At 31.6% G+C, this 21,677-nt stretch overlaps 2 pseudogenes; one reads left to right on the top strand and one right to left on the bottom strand.

Moving 5' to 3' along the window:
* The first annotated feature begins 11,052 nt into the window (after positions 1–11,052).
* LOC124556163 lies at positions 11,053–12,802 on the top strand (annotated as a pseudogene).
* Positions 12,803–12,898: 96 nt separating this feature from the next.
* Positions 12,899–19,620, bottom strand: LOC124556162 (annotated as a pseudogene).
* Positions 19,621–21,677: the final 2,057 nt, after the last annotated feature.

Genomic DNA, 21,677 nt, shown 5'->3' with positions numbered 1-21,677 from the left:
CTCAGCGTTGCCTCCTAGGTCTTTTCGTTCAGGAGGGTCTGACGGCACCGCTCTTGTTATTTTACCAAATACAGAATTACTCCACAATTTATAGATATCTTTTTCTAAATCATTGATACTTGTAGCTTTTAACTGTGTGTTTAAATCTATATATTTCCTTAAACATTTTGTTTGTTTAAACTTTAAAACATTATCTATTTTTGTGAGTAGCTTTCCTAAAGATAAATACTTTTGAAAAATTCTATAATGTACTACATAATTATTTTTTTTATCAACAACTAGTTTTTGCCGGCAAGATAAAGCCATGGTTCTGGGTGGACAGTGTGTCACTGGCAGAAATGTGTAACACAGGTCTTGGCAGGCCGAAAGTGGAAGCCATGTGCTACAGCTCAAGACTGCGCCTTGTGGATGGCGTCCTGCACCTGACGTATAGCAGCTGCAACAGCAATGGAGCTATAGTAGAGGCAGATGTCGTCAGCATACAAGGAAGCTGAAACAGACGTTCCCACCTCCCGTTAATTGCAATTATGCAATTAACAACAGGCAGACAAGTAAGACAGATCCCTGCAGTACCCCGTTCTTCTGAACTTGTGGGGAACTATGGGAGGCCACGCCTTGCACGCGGAAGGTACGATGAGACAGAAAATTTCGGACGAATATCGGCAGCAGACCCCAAAGACCCCAACCATGAAGTGTAGAGAGGACGTGATGGCGCCATGTCGTATCGCACGCCTTCCGCATGTCAAAAAATACAGTGATAAGGTGCTGATGGCGGGCGAAGGCCTTACAGATGGCTGACTCCAGGCACACCACATTGTCAGTGGCAGAGCGGCCTTTACAGAACCCACCCAGAGACGGAGCCAGGAGTCCCCGAGACTCAAGTACCCAACTCATTGCTGGCTCACCATGCGTTCTTCCTGCTGCTATGGCTGCTCCTACTCCTGTTTCTGCTTTAGTTCATTCTTCTACTCTTGTTACTGCTGGAGTTTATTTATTAATTCGTTTCAGACCAATATTAGATACTTATATTTGTGGTTGATATTTACTTTTAATTGGTTGTATAACCATATTTATGGCTGGGTTGGGTACTAATTTTGAATTTGATTTGATGAAGATTATTGCTCTTTCTACTTTAAGACAACTTGGTTTAATAATAAGAATTTTGGCTATAGGTTATCCAAAACTTGCATTTTTTCCTTTGTTAGCTCATGCTTTAAATAGACGTTATTGTTTATTTGTGCAGGTTCGATAATTCATAATTTAAAGGATTCTAAGGATATTCGTTTTATAGGTTCAATTGCTAATTTTATACCTTTCACTTCAGTTTGTTTTAATGTCTCTAGTTTGTCTTTGTGTGGTTTGACTTTTTTAGCAGGTTTTCACTCAAAGGATTTAATTCTTGAAATGGTTTGTTTATGATGAATTAATTGTTTTATTTTTTTCTCTATTTCTTTTCTATTGGTTTAACTGCTTCTTATCCTTTTCGTTAGTTTTATTATTCAATATCAGGTGATAATAATTTTTATTCTAGATTTTCTTTTGATGATAAGGGTTATTATATTTCATTTGGTATAATGGGTTTATTGTTTGTTGCTGTTTTTGGTGGTAGTCTTTTGTCTTGGTTAATTTTTCCTATTCCTCATGTGATTGCTTTACCTTATTATTTAAAGTTTTTAACTATTACTGTAGTTGTTTTAGGTTCTTATTTGGGTTATTTATTTCTAATTTTGATTTTTCTCTAAATTTATTTTCTTTAGGTACACTTTCATTTGTCAGATTTGCTGGTTCTATATGGTTTATACCCTTTCTTTCAACTAAGTTTATTAGATATATTCCTTTAAAATTAGGTTATTATTCATGTACATCATTTGATTATGGTTGAGGTGAATTATTTGGTGGTCAAGGTTTATATAGACTATTTATTTATTTAATTGGTTATATTCAGGGTTGGTATGATTCTAATTTTAAGATTTATCTTTTAACTTTTATTTTTTGAATATTTATTTTGTTGATATTATTTTTCGTTTACTTAAATAGCTTATAATTAGAGCATGACACTGAAGATGTTAAGGAAGTATTTTTACTTTTAGGTATTTATAAATATATAAATATATTAATTTTACAGTGAAAATGTAATGTATCATTTAAACTATATAAATTTTAGAAATGTTAACGGAGTTTAACCCCTAATATAAAAAGTTAGCGGCTTTCATATTGGCTTTACATTTCCTGAATTGGAACTTTATAGTTCAATAATATTATTAACAGTAATACGCCTCTTTTTGGCTTCAATTAATAAGAAGAAGGGTATTTTATTTACCAATCTTCCAGGTCGAAACTGACTGCAATATTTCGCTTCTTATTCTATTTAAGGTTGATTGATTATATCAATACTTTGTGACTGCTACCCAAATGTTATAGTTAACTACAACCCTTTATTCTGCTCATTGTAATGCTCCTTGATTTCATTCATGGTATAATCCACCTAATAATACTAGGATAAAAAATATTGTTGATATTGTTGAAATTATAATGTTTGAGGTCTTGAAAATAATTACGATTGGAAGGATTGATGCGATTTCTACATCTAAAATTAAAAAAATTACTGGGATTAAGAAGAATCGCAGTGAGAATGGTATTCGTGCTGACTTTTTGGGTCAAACCCGCACTCAAATGGTGATCTTTTTTCTAGGTCATTAATTAATTTCTTTGATAATGTTGTTGCAAGGATTATAACAATTATTGGGATAGTAAATCTAATAAAAATCCTTGTAGATAGAATTAGGATTGTTTTTCTTGATTTACATCAAGCTTTCTGATTGGAAGTCAAATGTACTATTTTATACTAGAAAAACAATTGTCTACCTCATCAATAAATAGAAATGTATAGGAATAAACATACTACATCTACAATGTGCCAGTATCATGCTGCTGCTTCAAATCCGAAGTGGTGTCTTGGTGAGAATTGGTTTATTGAATGTCGAAGTAGACATGTTGATAAGAAAATTGTTCCAATAATTACGTGTAGACCGTGGAATCCTGTTGCAACAAAGAATGTTGACCCATAAACTGCGTCTGTAATGGTGAAAGGTGCTTCTCAATATTCGTATGCTTGAAGTATAGTGAAATATAGTCCTACTAATACTGTGAAGAATAGTCCTTGTAATGCTTGAGTATGATTAGATTCTATTAAACTATGGTGTGGTCATGTTACTGTTACTCCTGATGCCAAAAGAATAGCTGTATTAAGTAATGGAATTTGTATCGGATTATAAGGTTGGATTCCTATTGGAGGTCATAGTATTCCTAGTTCAATAGTTGGTGCTAGTCTTCTTCTAAAAATGCTCAGAAAAATGAAACAAAGAATAATACTTCTGATCAAATAAATAAAGTTATTCCTCATCGTAATCCAATTGATACAAATCCTGTATGTAGCCCTTGATATGTCCCTTCTCGAACTACATCTCGTCATCATTGGATTATAGTTAGTAGGGTAATTCCAAATCCAATTATGATTAAGTTAACGTTAAATAGGTGAAATCATTTTGCTAATCCTGATGCTACAACTATTGCTCCAATTGCTCCTGTTAATGGTCAAGTTCTATAATCTACTAAGTGGAATGGGTGGTTTGAGTGAGTTGTTAACATAGGTTTAGTGTACTTCTCTCGAATATAAAGTTCTTAAAATTGAGAAAACATAAGCTTGAATTATTGCTACTGCTGATTCTAGAATTAATAGAAGTATTTGTCCAATAATTAATAGTGAAATTAAGTTTATTGCTATAGATGGTCCTGTATTTCCTAGTAATGTTAATAGTAAGTGTCCTGCAATTATATTTGCTGCTAGTCGTACTGCCAGTGTACCTGGTCGAATTACATTTCTAATTGTTTCAATTAAAACTCTAAATGATATTAATGCAGGAGGTGTTCCTTGTGGAACAAGGTGTGTAAATATGTGATTGGTATGATTCATTCATCCAAATAACATGAATCTTAATCATATAGGTAGAGCGATTGCAAATGTTGATGCTAAATGTCTCGTTCTAGTAAGGATGTAAGGGAATAATCCTAAAAAATTATTAAATTGTATTATAATAAAAATTGAGATATAGATGAATGTTGTTCCATTAAATGATTTTGGTCCTAGTAATGTTTTAAATTCATTGTGTAAGGTTAAGTTTATTTTATTTCAAATAATATTAATACGTGATGGTGTAAGTTAAAACATTCATGGGATTAATAATATTCCTAAGAATGTTCTAGTTCAATTTAATGATAAATTGAAGACGTTAGTTGATGGGTCAAATGTTGAGAATAAGTTTGTTATAATTTTCAATTTAAGTTTTTTATGTCAATTGTTCTTTTTTCTGCTCTTTTAATAAGATTTGACTAAAATGAGAAAAAGTTTATTTGATTAAATAGAGTTAATGTAGCCGAAAATATGATGACTAGAGAGAATCATATTAGAGGGGATATTTGAGGGATTTGGATTTAATTTCCCCATCAGAAGTAGTCGTTAATTTACTATTGTTTGCTGTAAGAGACCATTACTTACTTTCAGCCATTTGATGTATTTCAAGGTGTACTAATCGTTTAGTTATTTTAGATTGACACTTTAATGATATATATTTTAACTAACTCCTTAGATTATTGTAGATAATCACTTGTTAAATAAGTTTACTGAAGTTCTATCAGTTACAATTGATATGAATCTGTGGTTTGCTCCACAAATTTCTGAGCATTGTCCAAAGAATAATCCTGGTCGGTTTATTGTAAATGTTCCTTGGTTTAGTCAACCTGGCGTTGCATCAATTTTTACTCCTAATGCAGGAACTGCTCATTAGTGTAGAACGTCTGATGCTCTTGTTAATACTCGTACTTCTGTATTTATTGGTAGAATTGTTCGGTTATCTACATCTAGAAGTCGAAATCCGTCATTTTCTAGGTCCTGTTTTGGTGTTATGTAAATGTAAAATTCTACGTCTATAAAGTCTGAATATTCATATCTTCAGTATCATTGTCGTCCAATGGTTTTGATTGTGATTATTGCATCTACTGAATCATCAAGTAAATAAAATAGTTGTAATGATGGAAGTGCAATAAAAATTAGTGTAATTGCTGGTAATGCTGTTCAGATTGTTTCAATTAAGTGTCCATGAAGTATGTTTCGGTTTGTGTAGGCAATAAATAATATATAACTTAGGGCATAACCTACAATTACTGTAATTAATAATAATACGACCATATTATGATAATGGAAGAATGATAATTGCTCCATTAATGGTGAGGCTCCATCTTGAAGGGATAAATTTGATCATGTTGCCTTTAATGAATTTTTCTAATAAAAGGTCAAACCTTTATTTGTAGAATTTAAATCTACTGCACTAATCTGCCATATTAGAATCTAGATATTAATGGTAGTTCTGAGTAACTGTGGTCTGCAGGAGGGTTATTTTGTAACTCTTCTGTTGATCTTCTTATATTAGCTCTAAATATGATTGCTCGGTTTGTATCCATTCTTTCTCATATAATTGCAATGAATATAATGATTCCTACAATAGAAATTGAGGACCCAATTCTTGATACTACATTTCATGATGTATGTGCATCTGGGTAGTCTGAATATCGTCGTGATATTCCTGCTAACCCTAAGAAATGTTGAGGGAAGAATGTTAAGTTTACTCCAATGAATATAATTGTAAATTGGATTTTTAGTCATGTATTACTTATAGTTAATCCTGTAAATAGTGGGTATTATTGAATAACACCTCCTACAATTGCGAATACTGCTCCTATAGATAATACTTAGTGGAAGTGGGCTACTACATAATAAGTATCATGTAATACATTATCAAGTAATGAGTTTGCTAATACTAATCCTGTTAATCCACCAATTATGAATAGAAAAATAAATCCTAGCGCTCATAATAATGGTGGATTGCTCGTGTGTCAACATCCATTCCTACTGTGAATATATGATGTGCTCATACAATAAATCCTGTTAGTCCAATTGATAATATAGCATAAATTATACCTAATGTTCCAAATGATTCAATTTTTCCTCTTTCTTGACATACAATGTGAGAGATTATCCCAAATCCAGGTAGAACTAAAATGTAAACTTTTGGGTGTCCAAAGAATCAAAAAAAGGGATTCCAGAATGAGATTTTCACTCTGCAGCGGAGTGTGCGCTGATATGATACTTCCTGGCAGATTAAAACTGTGTGCCTGACCGAGACTCGAACTCGGGACCTTTGCCTTTCGCGGGCAAGTGTTCTACCAACTGAGCTACCGAAGCACAACTCATGCCCGGTAGGAGACGAGGTACTGGCAGAAGTAAAGCTGTGAGTACCGGGCGTCAGTCGTGCTTCGGTAGCTGAGTCGGTAGAGCACTTGCCCGCGAAAGGCAAAGGTCCCGAGTTCGAGTCTCGGTCGGGCACACAGTTTTAATCTGCCAGGAAGTTTCATATCAGCGTACACTCCGCTGCAGAGTGAAAATCTCATTCTGGAAACATCCCCCAGGCTGTGGCTAAGCCATGTCTCCGCAATATCCATTCTTTCAGGAGTGTTAGTTCTGCAGGTCCGCAGGAGAGCTTCTGTAAAGTTTGGAAGGTAGGAGACGAGGTACTGGCAGAAGTAAAGCTGTGAGTACCGGACGTGAGTCCTGCTTTGGTAGCTCAGTTGGTACAGCACTTGCCCGCGAAAGGCATTGTCACGAGTTCGAGTCTCGGTCAGGTACACAGTTTTAATCTGCCTGGAAGTTTCAAAATAAGTGTTGATATAAAATAGGGTCACCCCTTCCTGTAGGGTCAAAGAACGATGTATTTAAATTTCGATCTGTTAATAGAATAGTGTTAGCTCCTGCTAAAACTGGAAGTGAAAGAAGGAGGAGGAGGGCTGTAATAGCTACAGATCATACAAATAAAGGTGTTTGATCTAAAGTTATACTTTCTGATCATATATTAATTGTTGTTGTAATGAAGTTCACTGCATCACGAATAGATGATACACCTGCTAAGTGGAGTGAGAAAATAGCTAGGTCTACAGATGCACCCCCGTGGGCGATAGCTCCTGCTAGAGGGGGGTAAACTGTTCATCCTGTACCAGCACCATTATCTACTATAGAGGATGTAAGAAGAAGGGTTAATGAAAGTGGTAGTAATCAAAAACTTATATTGTTTATTCGCGGGAATGCTATATCTGGTGCACCAATTATTAATGTTACAAGTCAATTACCAAATCCCCCAATTATAATAGGTATTACTATAAAGAAAACTATCACAAATGCGTGGGCTGTAATAATAACATTATAAATTTGTTCATCTCCAATTAGAGATCCTGGTTGACCAAGTTCAGCACGAATAAGTATTCTTACTGAAGTTGCTACTATTCCTGCTCATGCTCCAAATAGAAGTACCAATGTCCTTATGGTTTGTTGAAAATAATCATTTTTGCAGTAAGATGGCTGAATTTTAGGTGGTAGAGTGTAAATCTAATTTTGAGATGTTTTCTCTCTTACCAAGTTTTAGGCCTCATTTTCAATTATGATTCTAGACTGCAATTCTATAGGTGTAAAATTTTACTAAGCCCTAAAAGATTAATCTTTTAATTAAAACTTTGAAGGTTATTAGTTTAGTTAACTTAAGTCCTTAGCATAATGAAATTAAGGTTGATGTTGAGATCATTCCTATTGTTGAAATTATTACTGTTATAGGAGGAATAATTCATGATTTTTGAGACTTTATTTTAATAGACCATGAATTTTCTGTGTATGACATAATTAGGACTGAAAATCTAATATGTATGTAATAATAAAGTGTAATTGTAGTTAATACAACCATAATGGTTATAACTGTTGTTGTGTTGTTTTCTATTAATGATTGTATTACAATTCATTTTGTTAGAAATCCAAGAAACGGCGGTAAACCGCCTAGGGATAAGAGAGATAGAAATATTATGAGTTTAATTCAGTTTTTATGTTTCTGGCCGAATAAATTTGGTTTATAAAAAATAGGTTTATTTGCTTAAATAATAAAACCATGATTAATCTTAATAGTGAGTAAATAATAAAATATAGTTCACAGATGTTTTCTCTGACTGTTACAGATCTAATTATTCATCCTAAATGTCTAATTGAGGAATATGCTAGAAGTTGGCGTAAAGATGTTTGATTTAAACCCCCTATTGCCCCAATAATAATTCTTAGAATGATAATTGTTCAAACGAAAGTTCTTAGTTGAATACAATAAGATAATGCCATTATTGGGGCGATTTTTGTCATGTTATTAGTGTTAAACAATTATTTCATCTTGAAGCCCCTATTACATCCGGAAATCAGAGACGAGAAGGTGCAGCCCCAATCTTTAATAATAATCTAGATCTGATTATTATTGATGCAATAAATTCTGTTTCTCACCCTATTGGATACTTTATTTGAATCTGCAAAATTGAAAATAATAGTATTGTTGATGCTATTGCTTGGACAATAAAATATTTAATTGATGACTCATTTATTATTATATTTTTATTTCTTGTTAGGAGCGGAATAAATGAAAGTAAGTAGATCTCAAGTCCTATTCAAACTCCAAATCAGGAGTTTGATGAAATGGACAGGATCGTTCCTGTCACTAATATTGATAGGAAGAGAGGTTTTGTAGGGTTGTTGATCATTAAAACGGAGAGGATTGATACCGCTATAAATGTGGTATGAACCCATTAGCTTGTTTAGCTTACCTTTATACATTAAGGTGTATGATGCACGTTAGTTTTTGATACTAGAGGAGTTTAATTCTGTCTTATGTAACTTTTAATGAAGGTAATTTTTATTTACTTCATTTACCCTATCAAGGTAACCCTTTAATCAGGCACTTCATTATTATTTAATATATAAATTAAAAATATTTTTTAAAAATTCGTTTATGTACTATTTAGGTTATATCTAATTAATTTATCTCGGTTCGGTTAATTTGTATATATATGTATATATAAATAATAATTCATATTAATATATTACATTTAATTAAATTTAAATACCTATAATGTTATTTTATTATTATTAAATGATTATTTTAATACATTTATTTACCTAGGATTATAGCAACTTATGTTGTTAGCTTAAAATAGGTTATTATAGTATTAAATATATAATAATATGTAATTTAATATTAAATATTATTATAATTGGATATAACAAATAGAATTAATAATTTTAAATATAAAGTATTATGTTAATATATATAATTATATTAATTATAATAATATAATTATATAATTATCTATATTTAGATTATTTAACTATTAAATATTTAGGTTAACTTAATATAAACTAAATTTTATTTTAATAACATATTCATTAATTTACATAATTGTGTAAAATATATTTATTATATTATTTAATCCTCCTTTATAAATGTTGTTAGTGAAATGAAGGATTAAATAAGAAAGAATTAAATACATTTATCGGTATACATGTTCCATATTAATCATTATTTATGTATAATAGAGAAGTTGTTGTGATCATACGGGGGTGTGTTTCTTTTTTTTTTTGTTAGTGTTTGTGGTTTTTTTTATTTTTTTCTTTAACTGTTTGAATCTTTTATTTTTTCTTAATTTTACAAATTTTCAAACTTCCTATTTTGTTTCCAAAAGTTTTATTCTTGCTTGCTTATTCACATTTTCTTTGTATTATGTGTAAGTTTTGTTAAACTAAATGCTCTTTTTGGAGTAATTTGATTTAATTATCAAGTGATTTTGGATTTAGCAACTGATTTATTATCGGCATAATTCGTGCCAGCAGCCGCGGTTATACGATTGATACAAGTGAATATTATTGGTTAAAACAGTTGTTTATATTTTTAGGGTTAAAATATTAATTTGTAAGGTGAAATGTGTTTATTTATTTGTAGCTCTTTTTATGACTGTGAAATTTAAATAATAAACTAGGATTAGATACCAGGGTACAATTAGTTAAGGTCTTTAAACCCAAAGAATTTGGCGGTATCTCATTCCATCCAGAGGAACCTACCCCGTGATTGATAATACACGATTTACTCTACTTAATTTATTTGTTTGTACATCTCCGTTATCAGAGAATCTTTTTAGAGTTATAATTCTCAAATTTACAATTATAAAATATTTCAGGTCAAGGTGCAGCTTAGAGTTAAGAGGAGGTTGGTTACAATAGATTTTTGATTATAACGGATTTGATGGTGAACTACTGTTAATGAAGGTGGATTTGATAGTAATTTAATTTAACTGATATTGGCTCTGAAGTGTGTACACATCGTCCGTCGCTCTCATTATTGATTATTCTATTTTATTATTTTAAGTTAGCTTCAATTTAGATGAGATAAGTCGTAACATAGTAGATGTACTGAAAAGGGTATCTGGGAAGAGTTTCAGGATATAACTTATAAGTAAAGTGTTACACTTACACTGAAAATTTTTCTGTGCAAATGAGGACATCTTGATTATTTATTGTATTATATTTATTTTTTGTTTATTTAATTATATAATATAAATAATTTTGTTGAAATTTGTCTTAGTATATTTTGTGGAATTGATTTTTTAAATTATAGTTTATTGGTAATGTAAGTGTTTTATGAAATATTATTAAAAATTTTTAAAAGTAGATTTTATTTATTGTATCTTTTGTATCAGGGTTTATCAAAAATTTGGTATTTCTTATACTTGTCTCGATTTGGGTTGATTTATAAGTAATTTATAGTTAATGTATCATAACTATTATTAAATTATTTATAGAAATGAGATGTTAAACGTTTCCTAAGATATCTAGTTCCTCAACAAAAATTTAATTTTTTGAGGTTAATTGTTTTTATCTAATTTTTTAAGTATAAATATTAACTTATTTATTCTTTAAGGGATAAGCTTTGTAGTTAATAACCTATAATTTGTTTTATAAAAATATAATAGTAAGCTTTAAACCAGCTATCTTTAAGATTACGTTATAGTTCATAATTTTTTATTTTGATTTTATAAATATTTTAGGTTTTTTATTAAGATTATTAATTTAATTTTAAAATTTTTGTAATAATGATAGATTTAGTAAGTTTATTTGTATATAATATTTACGTTGTGAATTTATTATAAGGAACTAGGCAAAATTGATTTCCACCTGTTTATCAAAAACATGTCCTCTTGAAAATACTTTGAGGTCTGTCCTGCTCACTGAGCGGATTTTTAAAGGTCCACGGTAATTTAACCATGCAAAGGTAGCATAATCATTAGTCTCTTAATTGGTGGCTGGAATGAATGGCTTGACGAGAAATCAACTGTCTCTTAATAAATTTTTGAATTTAACTTTTGAGTCAAAAGGCTTAGATTCTTCTTTAGGACGAGAAGACCCTATAGAGCTTAACATTTTACTTTTATATGGTTTTTTGTTTGTCTTTCTATATTTAATGATGATGTTTTGTTGGGGTGACATGAAGAATAAATAAACTCTTCATTATTATATCATTTATTTATGTTTGTTGATTTGATTCATAATTTATGATCATAAGATTAAGTTACCTTAGGGATAACAGCGTAATTGTTTTTGAGAGCTCATATCGACAAAGCAGATTGCGACCTCGACGTTGCATTAAGAAATATTTTGGGTGCAGGAGCCCAATGATTAGGTCTGTTCGACCTTTAAATTCTTACATGATCTGAGTTCAGACCGGCGTGAGCCAGGTCGGTTTCCATCCTAAGATTATTAATCCATATTTGTACGAATGCGCCATATGGTTGAAATATTTTTTGTTATCTTGATTAATATAAATTAGGCTACTATTTTGACAGATTAATGTGTTGAATATAGAATCCATTTATGCAGATAATTTCTACAAATAGTATTGATACTATATGATTTATTTATGTTTATTTAGAATTTTCTTTTATTAGTTATTTTGTGTTTTAATTAGTGTTGCTTTTTTAACTTTATTAGAGCGTAAGGTTTTAGGCTATATCCAAATTTGAAATGGTTTAAATAAAGTAGGATTTGTGGGGATTCCTCAACCCTTCAGTGATACTATTAAGTTAATTTGTAAGGAGCAGCCAATTCCTATTATATCTAATTATTTACTTTATTATTTTTCTCCTGTTTTTAATTTAATAATTTCTTTGGCTGTTTGAATAATTTTCCCTTACTTAACTTATATATGTTCTTTTCTTATGGATTTTTGTTTTTTTATGTTGTACTAGATTAGGTGTTTATACCGTTATAATTGCTGGTTGGTCTTCTAATTCTAATTATTCTTTATTAGGTTCTCTTCGGTCTGTTGCTCAAACAATTTCTTATGAAGTTAGTTTGGCTTTGATTTTATTGTCTTTAATTATTTTAATTGGTAGTTTCAACATGTTTGATTTTATAAATTATCAGCTTTATTGTTGATTTATTATTATTTCTTTTCCTTTATGTTTAGCTTCTTTTGCTTCTTGTTTAGCTGAAACTAACCGTACTCCTTTTGACTTTGCCGAGGGTGAATCTGAGTTAGTTTCAGGGTTTAATATTGAATATGGTGTGGGAGGATTTACTTTAATTTTTTTGGCTGAGTATACTAGAATTGTTTTTATAAGAATATTATTAGCTTTAATTTTTTTAGGTGGTGATTTTTATTCTTTTATATTTTTTATTAAATTTGCTTTTATATCCTTTGGCTTTATTTCAGACTGGGGTACATTGCCACATTTTTGTTATGATAAGTTAATATACTTAGCTTCAAAAAGTTTTTTACCTTTATCTTTGATTTTTTTTATTTTCTTTGTTGGTTTAAAGACTTTATTTATCTCATTTTTTTAAGAAAAGTTAATAGAAGTGTTAAACTTCTAGTTTTATGTTTTCAAAACATATGCTTTTCCTAAGCTAATTAACTTATTATTCCTTAATTAGCTTGTCTCATGCGTTTGCAACATGGACATTAATTAAGAAGTGTTTAAAGTAGATAATTGTTAAGATTTGTCCTGTTATAATAGAAGGTTCTTCAACAGGTCGTTTACCAATTCATGTTAATAAGCATACAACATCTACTATAATTCAGAATAAAATCTGATTAATAGGATAGAATTGAATACCCCGGAATGGTGTTTGATCATAAAATGGTAAAATTATTAAGATTCTGATTGATAAGAGTAATGCAATAACACCTACTAGCTTATTAGGAATCGATGGTAGAATTGCGTATGCAAATAAGAATTATCATTCTGGTTGAATATGGACTGGGGTCACTAATGGGTTAGCAGGTACAAAATTATCTGCATCTCCTAGGAGGTAAGGATTAATCAAGCACAGTATAATTAATAATGATGTTATTAATACAAATGTAATAGAATCCTTGAAAGTAAAGTATGGGTGAAATGGAATTTTTTCGTTATCTCCATTTAGGACTAAGGGGTTATTAGACCCTGTATGGTGAAGAAAGAGTAAATGAATTGCTGTCATTGCAGCAATAATAAATCATAGTACAAAATGGTATGTAAAAAATCGATTTAATGTTGCGTTATCAACAGCAAATCCCCCTCACACTCATTGAACTAGATCTGTTCCTAAATATGGGATTGCTGATAATAAATTAGTAATTACTGTCGCACCTCAAAATGATATTTGGCCTCAAGGTAAAACGTATCCTATAAATGCAGTTGCTATAACTAAGAATGCTGAAGATTAGATGGGTAGATCACATAACTAATGAGGAAGTATTGAATAGGATTGGGGAGAAGAGAAGTTTGTGGCACAACTTGATCAGAAGAAGGGATCGGTTGGTAGGACATGTTCTGAGGCATCAAGGGATCACCAATTTAGTATTGGAGGGCAGCGTGGAGGGTAAAAATCGTAGAGGGAGACCAAGAGATGAATACACTAAGCAGATTCAGAAGGATGTAGGTTGCAGTAGGTACTGGGAGATGAAAAAGCTTGCACAGGATAGAGTAGCATGGAGAGCTGCATCAAACCAGTCTCAGGACTGAAGACCACAACAACAACAACATAACTAAGAATAGAATTACTGTACCAATTATTCAGGTGTGTATGTATATATAAGATCCATAGTAAATTGCTCGTCCTACATGCAAATAAATACAAATAAAAAATATAGAAGCTCCATTTGCATGTAAGGTTCGAATAATTCAACCACTACTTACGTCTCGGCAGATGTGTACCACACTACTAAATGCTATTTCAATATTTGATGTATAATGTATAGCTAAAAATAATCCAGTTACGATTTGAATTACCAAACATAACCCTAGTAGGGACCCAAAATTTCATCAAAATGAAATATGTGTAGGTGCAGGTAAATCAACTACAGAGTTATTAATGATTTTAATTAAAGGGTGTCTTAACCATAAGAGTTTATTCATTAATAAATTATCTTATTTTACGAATAGGCCCCTGGTTAATATTAGTGATTTTAACAACTGCTAATAGTGCTAAATATAAATAAATTATTATTATTATTGCAATAATGAATGTTGGTTTATTATATAATTTTCCTAAAGAAATGTTATTTCTTGATAATGATTAAATTATCAATATTTATTTTTTCAGTATTCTTGAAAAAGTCTATTTACATTGTCATACCTAAGATAATTAGTGTTGATACAATAAATACCCATATCGTTAAGGTAATGATTATGGTAATTGATTTAGGTTGAAATATTTCGTTTGATGCATTTCTTGTAATATAAATAAAGAGGACTAATATACCACCAAGAAACATTAAAAAAAAATATATGATAATCAGTATCTTTCCATTATTGTTCCTGTTATTAGTCTGACTAAAAAAGTTTGTATATAATAATGAAAAGCATTATTGATATTGCGTGTCTTAATTTAATAAAATTAATATTCATTACGTTTGATGGTGATATAATTATTATTTTGATCATTTCAGGGGTTAGTTTACTTAAAATATCGGTTTTGGGGACTGATGATGGAAGCATTTTCACCTCTTAAGTTTTAAAAGCGGGGGCTGTACTTATTTCCGGTTTACAAGACCGGCGTTTTTTTTAAAACTATTAAAACTAATGTTTATATTCTCTGTCTTTACTTCTTTATTGGTTTATTTTGCTGGTGTTCATGTTTTTTCTTCTAAATGTAAGCATTTATTAATGGTTCTTTAGAGATTAGAATATATTGTTCTTTCTTTATTTATATTAATTATTGATTTTCCTATTAGTTTGTTTATGATTACTTTTTCCTGTTATTTTTTTTTATTTTTCTGTTTATGAAGGTGCTTTGGGTCTTTCTATTTTAGTTTCAATTATTCGCTCTCATGGTAATGATTTTTTTAATTCTTTTGGTTTATCTTTATGTTAAAGTATTAATTTATAACTATTTTTTGATCCCTCTTTGTATGGTTAATAATTGTTGATGGTTGGTTCATTGTTTAATGTTTCTGTCTAGTTTTGTTTTTGTAATTTGTGTTTATTCATACACAGACTTTAATATTATTAGATATTATTTTGGTATTGATTATTTTTCTTTTATTTTGATTTTGCATAGTTTCTGAATTTGTTCTTTAATAATTACTGCTAGAGGTTCAGTTTAGTTAAGTTCTTATGACTTTAATATTTTTGTCTTTATGGTTTTAATTTTAATGATTATGCTTTATTGTTCTGTTGCTATTTTGAGTCTTCTTTCTTTTTATATTTTTTTTTGTGGCTAGTTTAGTTCCTACCTTACTTTTGATTTTGGGTTGAGGTTATCAACCTGATCGCTTACAGGCTGGTGTTTATTTAATTTTTTATACTTTGGTTGCTAGAGTACCTTTATTATTGGTTGTATTTAAGGTTTATGATTTTTCTAATACTTTATATTTTCATTTATTGGTTGATTTTGGTTCTTATTATTTTATATTTTATGTGTTTATAATTCTTACTTTTTTAGTTAAGATGCCAATATTTTTGATTCATTTATGGCTTCCTAAGGCTCATGTTGAGGCCCCTATTTCTGGTAGAATGATTCTTAGTGGTGTTATATTAAAGTTAGGTGGTTATGGTATTTTTTGTGTTATAAAGGTTATTTCTTATTTGGGTTTAAAGTTTAATTATTTTTGATTATCTTTAGGTTTATCTGGTCGTGTTATTGTTAGATTTATCTGTTTTCGTCAGGTTGATTTAAAGTCTTAAATTGCATATTCTTCTGTTGCTCATATAAGAATGGTTATTGGAGGATTGATAACTATGAATTGGTGGGGTTGTATGGGTTCTCTCTCTTTATGGTTGGTCATGGTTTATGTTCTTCTGGGTTATTTTCTTGATCTAATGTTATTTATGAACGTTTACGTAGATGAAGACTATTAATGAACAAGGGTATAACTAATTTGATACCAAGAATGGCTTTATGGTGATTCCTTTTAAGATCGTCAAATATAGCTGCTACTCCTACATGAAATTTGGTAGGTGAACTTAGATTATTAAATAGAATTATGTCTTTACCTTCTTTTAAATTTTTTGCTTTAATTTTTTTGTCTTTTTTTACAGCTGTTTATACTTTATATATGTATTCTTATTCTCAGCATGGTAATTATTATTCTGGTGTTTATACTTGTTCTCTTGGTTATTTTCGTGAATATCATCTTTTACTTTTACATAGATTGCCTTTAAATATTCTATGTTTAAAGGGTGAATATTTTTTTGTTTAGGTTGCTTAAGTATTTTAATTAAAAATGTTGTATTGTGGAATCATGATATGAATTTTTTCATCTTAGGCCATGAATTTGTTTTCTGTTTGTTCTTTGAGTTGTTTTTCTTTTTTTTTACTAGAACTAAAATTTTTATTTTAGGTATTTATTATTTAATAATTGATTATAGAGTTTTTGTTGAATGAGAACTTTTTCATTTAAATGGTTCTATGGTTGTTATGACTTTAATTTTGGATTGAATGTCTCTTATTTTTATGTCTTTTGTTATATATATTTCTTCTTTGGTTATTTATTATAGAGAGGACTATATATCAGGAGAAAAGAAAATAAATCGTTTTATTTTTATTGTTTTAATATTTATTCTTTCTATAGGTTTTTTAATTATTAGTCCTAATTTGATTAGAATTATATTAGGATGGGATGGTTTGGGTTTAGTTTCTTTTTGTTTAGTTATTTATTACCAGAATGTAAAATCTTATAGTGGAGGTATATTAACTGCACTTTCTAATAGTATTGGTGATGTTGCTATTTTAATTTCTATTGCTTGAATATTAAATTTTGGTGGTTGAAATTATATTTATTATTATGATTTTATTTCTAATACTTTTGAAATAAAGCTTATTACTATATTAATTGCTGCCAATATTTTTGGTTCATTTATGGCTTCCTAAGGCTCATGTTGAGGTCCCTATTTCAGGTAGAATGATTCTTGCTGGTGTTTTATTAATGTTAGGTGGTTATGGTATTTTTCGTGTTATAAAGGTTATTTCTTATTTGGGTTTAAAGTTTAATAATTTTTGATTATCTTTAGGTTTATTGCAAAGAACGTTGGTGAGGCTGATGGGGCCGTGGCTGTCCACCTCCTATGGGTTCTTGCCAGGTTTCAAATCAATGCCTTCTCTCCATGGGGACAGAAACTCACCCTCGACTCAGATACGGTTGTAAAGGTCGAGAAGGCGTCGTTGGCAGTCCACTAAAAGGTGTTTCAGCATCTGGCAGAGTATGTGATCTGGCCCAGGAGCTGTATCAGGGCAAGCTGCAAGGACACTGTGGAATTCCCACTCAGTGAATGGAACATTGTAGGATTCGGGATAGCGGGTGTGAAATGAAAGGCTCCAACGTTCCAACTGCTCTTTAATGGAGCAGAAGGCCAGTGGGTAATCCACAGAAGCGGAACTCCAAGCGAAATGCTCTGCCAGGTTGTTTGTAATTACGACAGAGTCAGTACAAACTGCTCCATTGAGTGAGAGCGAACGAACGCTGACAGGGGTCCGATAGCCACCGATAGCCACAGAGGCGCGTAATCATGGCCCAAACCTGCGATGGATAGATATGGAGGCCAATGGTGGAGACATACCGTTCCCAGCACTCCTACTTGTGGTGGCGAATAAGGCGGCGGGCCCGAGCATGTAGCCGTTTAAATGCGACGAGGTGTTCTGTTAAGGGATGTCGCTTGTGACGCTGGAGCGCCCGCCGGCGATCTTTAATCGCCTCGGAAATCACAGCCAACCACCAGGGCACAGTCCTCCGCCGAGGGGACCCAGAAGAACGCGGAATGGCAGATACTACGGCAGTAACGATGCCGATTGTGACCGAGTGAACCACCGCATCCATGGCTGCATTAGGAAGAGGCGCAATAGCGGCCATGGAGGAGAACAAGTCCCAGTCAGCCTTATTCATAGCCCATCTGCAAGGGCACCCAGAAGAGTAACGCTGTGGCAGTGACAAAAAGATCGGAAAGTGGTCACACACAGGTCGTCATGCAGACTCCTTCGGACAGATGGTAAGAGGCTAGGGTTGCTGATCGAAAGATCGATGGCAAAGTATGTGCCATGCACCACGCTGAAATGTCTGAAGGCACAATCATTTAAAATGGAAAGGTCGAGCTCAACGGTGGAACCTCGACCTGTTGCCACTGATCAACCCCACAGAGGGCTGGGGCGTTGAAGTCGCCCAGTAAGAGGAACCATGGCGGCAATTGGGCTATCGGGGCATCCAGGACATGCTGCAGGACAGCACCATACGGAGGAAGATAGAGACTGCAGACAGTAACAGCCTGTGGCGTCCACACCCGAACAGTAACAGCCTCTAAAGGTGTTTACGGAGGGACAGACTCGCTGTGAAGAGAGTGAAGGGCATAGATGAATATGTCCCCAGATACCCTTTCATAAGCTGCCTGGTTCTTATAATAACCCCGATAGCCACGGAGGGCGGGGGTTCGCATCGATGGAAACCAAGTTTCTTGAGGAGCAATGCAGAAGAAAGGGTGATGGCTGAGAAGTTGTCAGAGCTCAGCAACATGGTGGGAAAAACCGCCGTAGTTCCACTGGAAGAGCCTAACATGCTGGATGTCTGGTGCCTAATATCTATGTATATCATGAGGCCAAAGATGGAAGTGCACAATGGAGGGAATGTAAGCTACCTGGAACACACTGCAGCTGATGTGGCCCGAAGTTCGGTGTAAGTCCAACTCCATGAGAATATCGGGTGTGCCAGATCTTAGGGCAGATAAAAAATGCACCACATAAGGTGTTCTTCGCCAAATGGTACTCACAACCGGAAAATATTACAATGTAGTGGTTAAACCCCTCAGGGGACCATCACAATAAAGGCCAAAGTAGTTGAGACTCTTTTTAGTCACCTCTTACGACAGGCAGGAATAACATGGGCCTATTCTCACCCCTGAACCCACAGGGGGAATCCTATGGACTCAATTGTTTTACAACTTCTATATTTTCTTCAGTTAATTTTAAAACATTATCACCTAAAACTTCAATACCTTGTTATACTTTCTACTTTCAACTTTTAAATATAAAAAATACCTTTATACATTTTTAAAACATGTAAAAACATTTATAAATTTTTAACTATAGATTAAATTCTTTGTAAATTTTAATCTATACAAAAATTCTTTATAAATATTAAGCTACATAAAAAATCTGCATACCTTTATAACCTTATAAAAATGTGTACACATTTTAACTATATAAAAAACTCATATTACTTTTTAACTATATAAATGAATAACCTTATAATTGATTATACTTTGCTACCTAGTCACTAAATTAAATCAAACTAAAATAAATTACAGTAAGGTAATGAACAATTAAATGCAATTGAACCATTTTTAACTGAACCAAAAACATGAAAGAAAGATAAAAAACTGGTGGAAATTTACTTATCACATTAGGTATTGCTGTTGTGAAGTAAATTATTGAATATATAACCAAAAAGAAAGAAGGTATGGGTTCCACACAACATGAATAAGGATTTATACGATTATTACTAGCTGCTTTGCCATATTTGGCAACAATTGGTTCATTAGCTGGAGTATCTGCAGCAATTGCAAATAGTATTCAACAAAGCAAAAATGATAATGAATTAGAAGAACAAAGATGAAATAACTTAGAAATGGGGAAAAAGTTGGTCATGGAATAAAGAAAACGAAAAATGTTCAGTAAGTAATTGTTAAATATCCTAATCCATTAAGTAATTTTGATTTACAGAATCAAACTAAAGAATTAAAAATTAAAAACTTTCATGGTGTACACATAATTGATGAATTTGTAAATAAACCATTAAAAATTTAATGTGGTATACTAAATTCAGGTACATCTGGAAACCTGGGTACTCATTGGATTCTTTACTACAAAAAATGATAAAAATTCGTTTGTGATTCATTTGGTGATAATATACCAAAACAAATAGCTAACTATTCAGGAAAAATTGAGCTATACTACAATACAAATAGATTACAAAATTTTGCTGATATAATATGTCGTCATTTATGTTTATTTGTTTTAAAGTAGCTATGTGAGGATGATAATTTTAATGATATTTAAGATTTAATAAATGGACATTTATGGAACTAAGATACATCCAACTAAACCAACTGAACAAGTTCTTAATACACCTATATTTAATTAAGAAAAAATTTAAAAATGTATATATTATTAAACAACTACAATTGTCAATAGATCCAAAGATAACTAGTGGAATTAAACAATTTCAAATTGAATTTAATGCTATTTTTAACATAATTAAAAGTTGTATTGCTTTTAAAAATAGACGACTTGCTAATATAAACGATCCAGTACATGCAAAAGATGAAGTTAAAAAACAAAACTTTTTAAAAATGTTACAAAACCAAGATCCACAAGCATTCTAACACAGCTCAGTAATTATGCTAATAAAGAAGATTGTAACAAGTTTCTTTCAGATTTAAAGCCAAGAAAAGGTATTATAGATGGTATTATACAACATAAAAATAAAGAAAAAAAGATATGAAAAGTAGTCTCATTACTGCATTAGTTGTAATTGATTCTGTAGAAATTTATGTCAAATCATTAGAAACAAAAATTAATAAAATTGAAGACAATTAATTGAAGGTATTTTTACAATCTGTAAATCTAAAAAGAGAAAATTCATTGAAAATATTGTGTAAATGGTGAGAATTTAATGTCGTCCTAGACTGCTTTACTGTTGATAAATAATATTCCTGAGAATATAATTAATGAATTGCATGTTCTGGCCTGTAGAACCCCAGTTTTCTTGCTCCTGATAACTATGTCCTCCTGAGTACTCCTCATCTGGCGATCTGAAAGGGGGACTATATTACCTGGAGAATATTTTACCCAAGAGGACGCCATCATCATTTAATCATACAGTAAAGCTGCATGCCCTAGGCAAAAATTATGGCTGTAGTTTGCCCTTGGTTTCACCCATTTGCAGTAGCAGTGCAGCAAGGGCGTTTTGGTTAGTGTTACAAGGCTATATCAGTCAACCATCCAGACTGTTGCATTCCTGAAAAGGCTGCTCCCCTCTTCAGTAACCACAGGTATGTCTGGTTTCTCAACAGATACCCCTCCATTGTGATTGCACCTACAGTACAGCTACCATTTAAATAAAACTAATTCCTTACTTATAAAAATGAAACATTGAAAATTAAACTTCTTTATTTTTTTATAAATCTAAATTGTTTCTTACAAATGGAGAACAAACTAAAGTAACATAATCTTATGAAGTAATTGAGCA

This window comes from Schistocerca americana, chromosome X (genome assembly GCF_021461395.2).
Source record: "Schistocerca americana isolate TAMUIC-IGC-003095 chromosome X, iqSchAmer2.1, whole genome shotgun sequence".
Classification (NCBI taxonomy): Eukaryota; Metazoa; Arthropoda; class Insecta; order Orthoptera; family Acrididae; genus Schistocerca; species Schistocerca americana.
The sequence above is the reverse complement of the archived record's forward strand: the minus strand, read 5'-3'. Positions and strand labels throughout refer to the sequence as shown.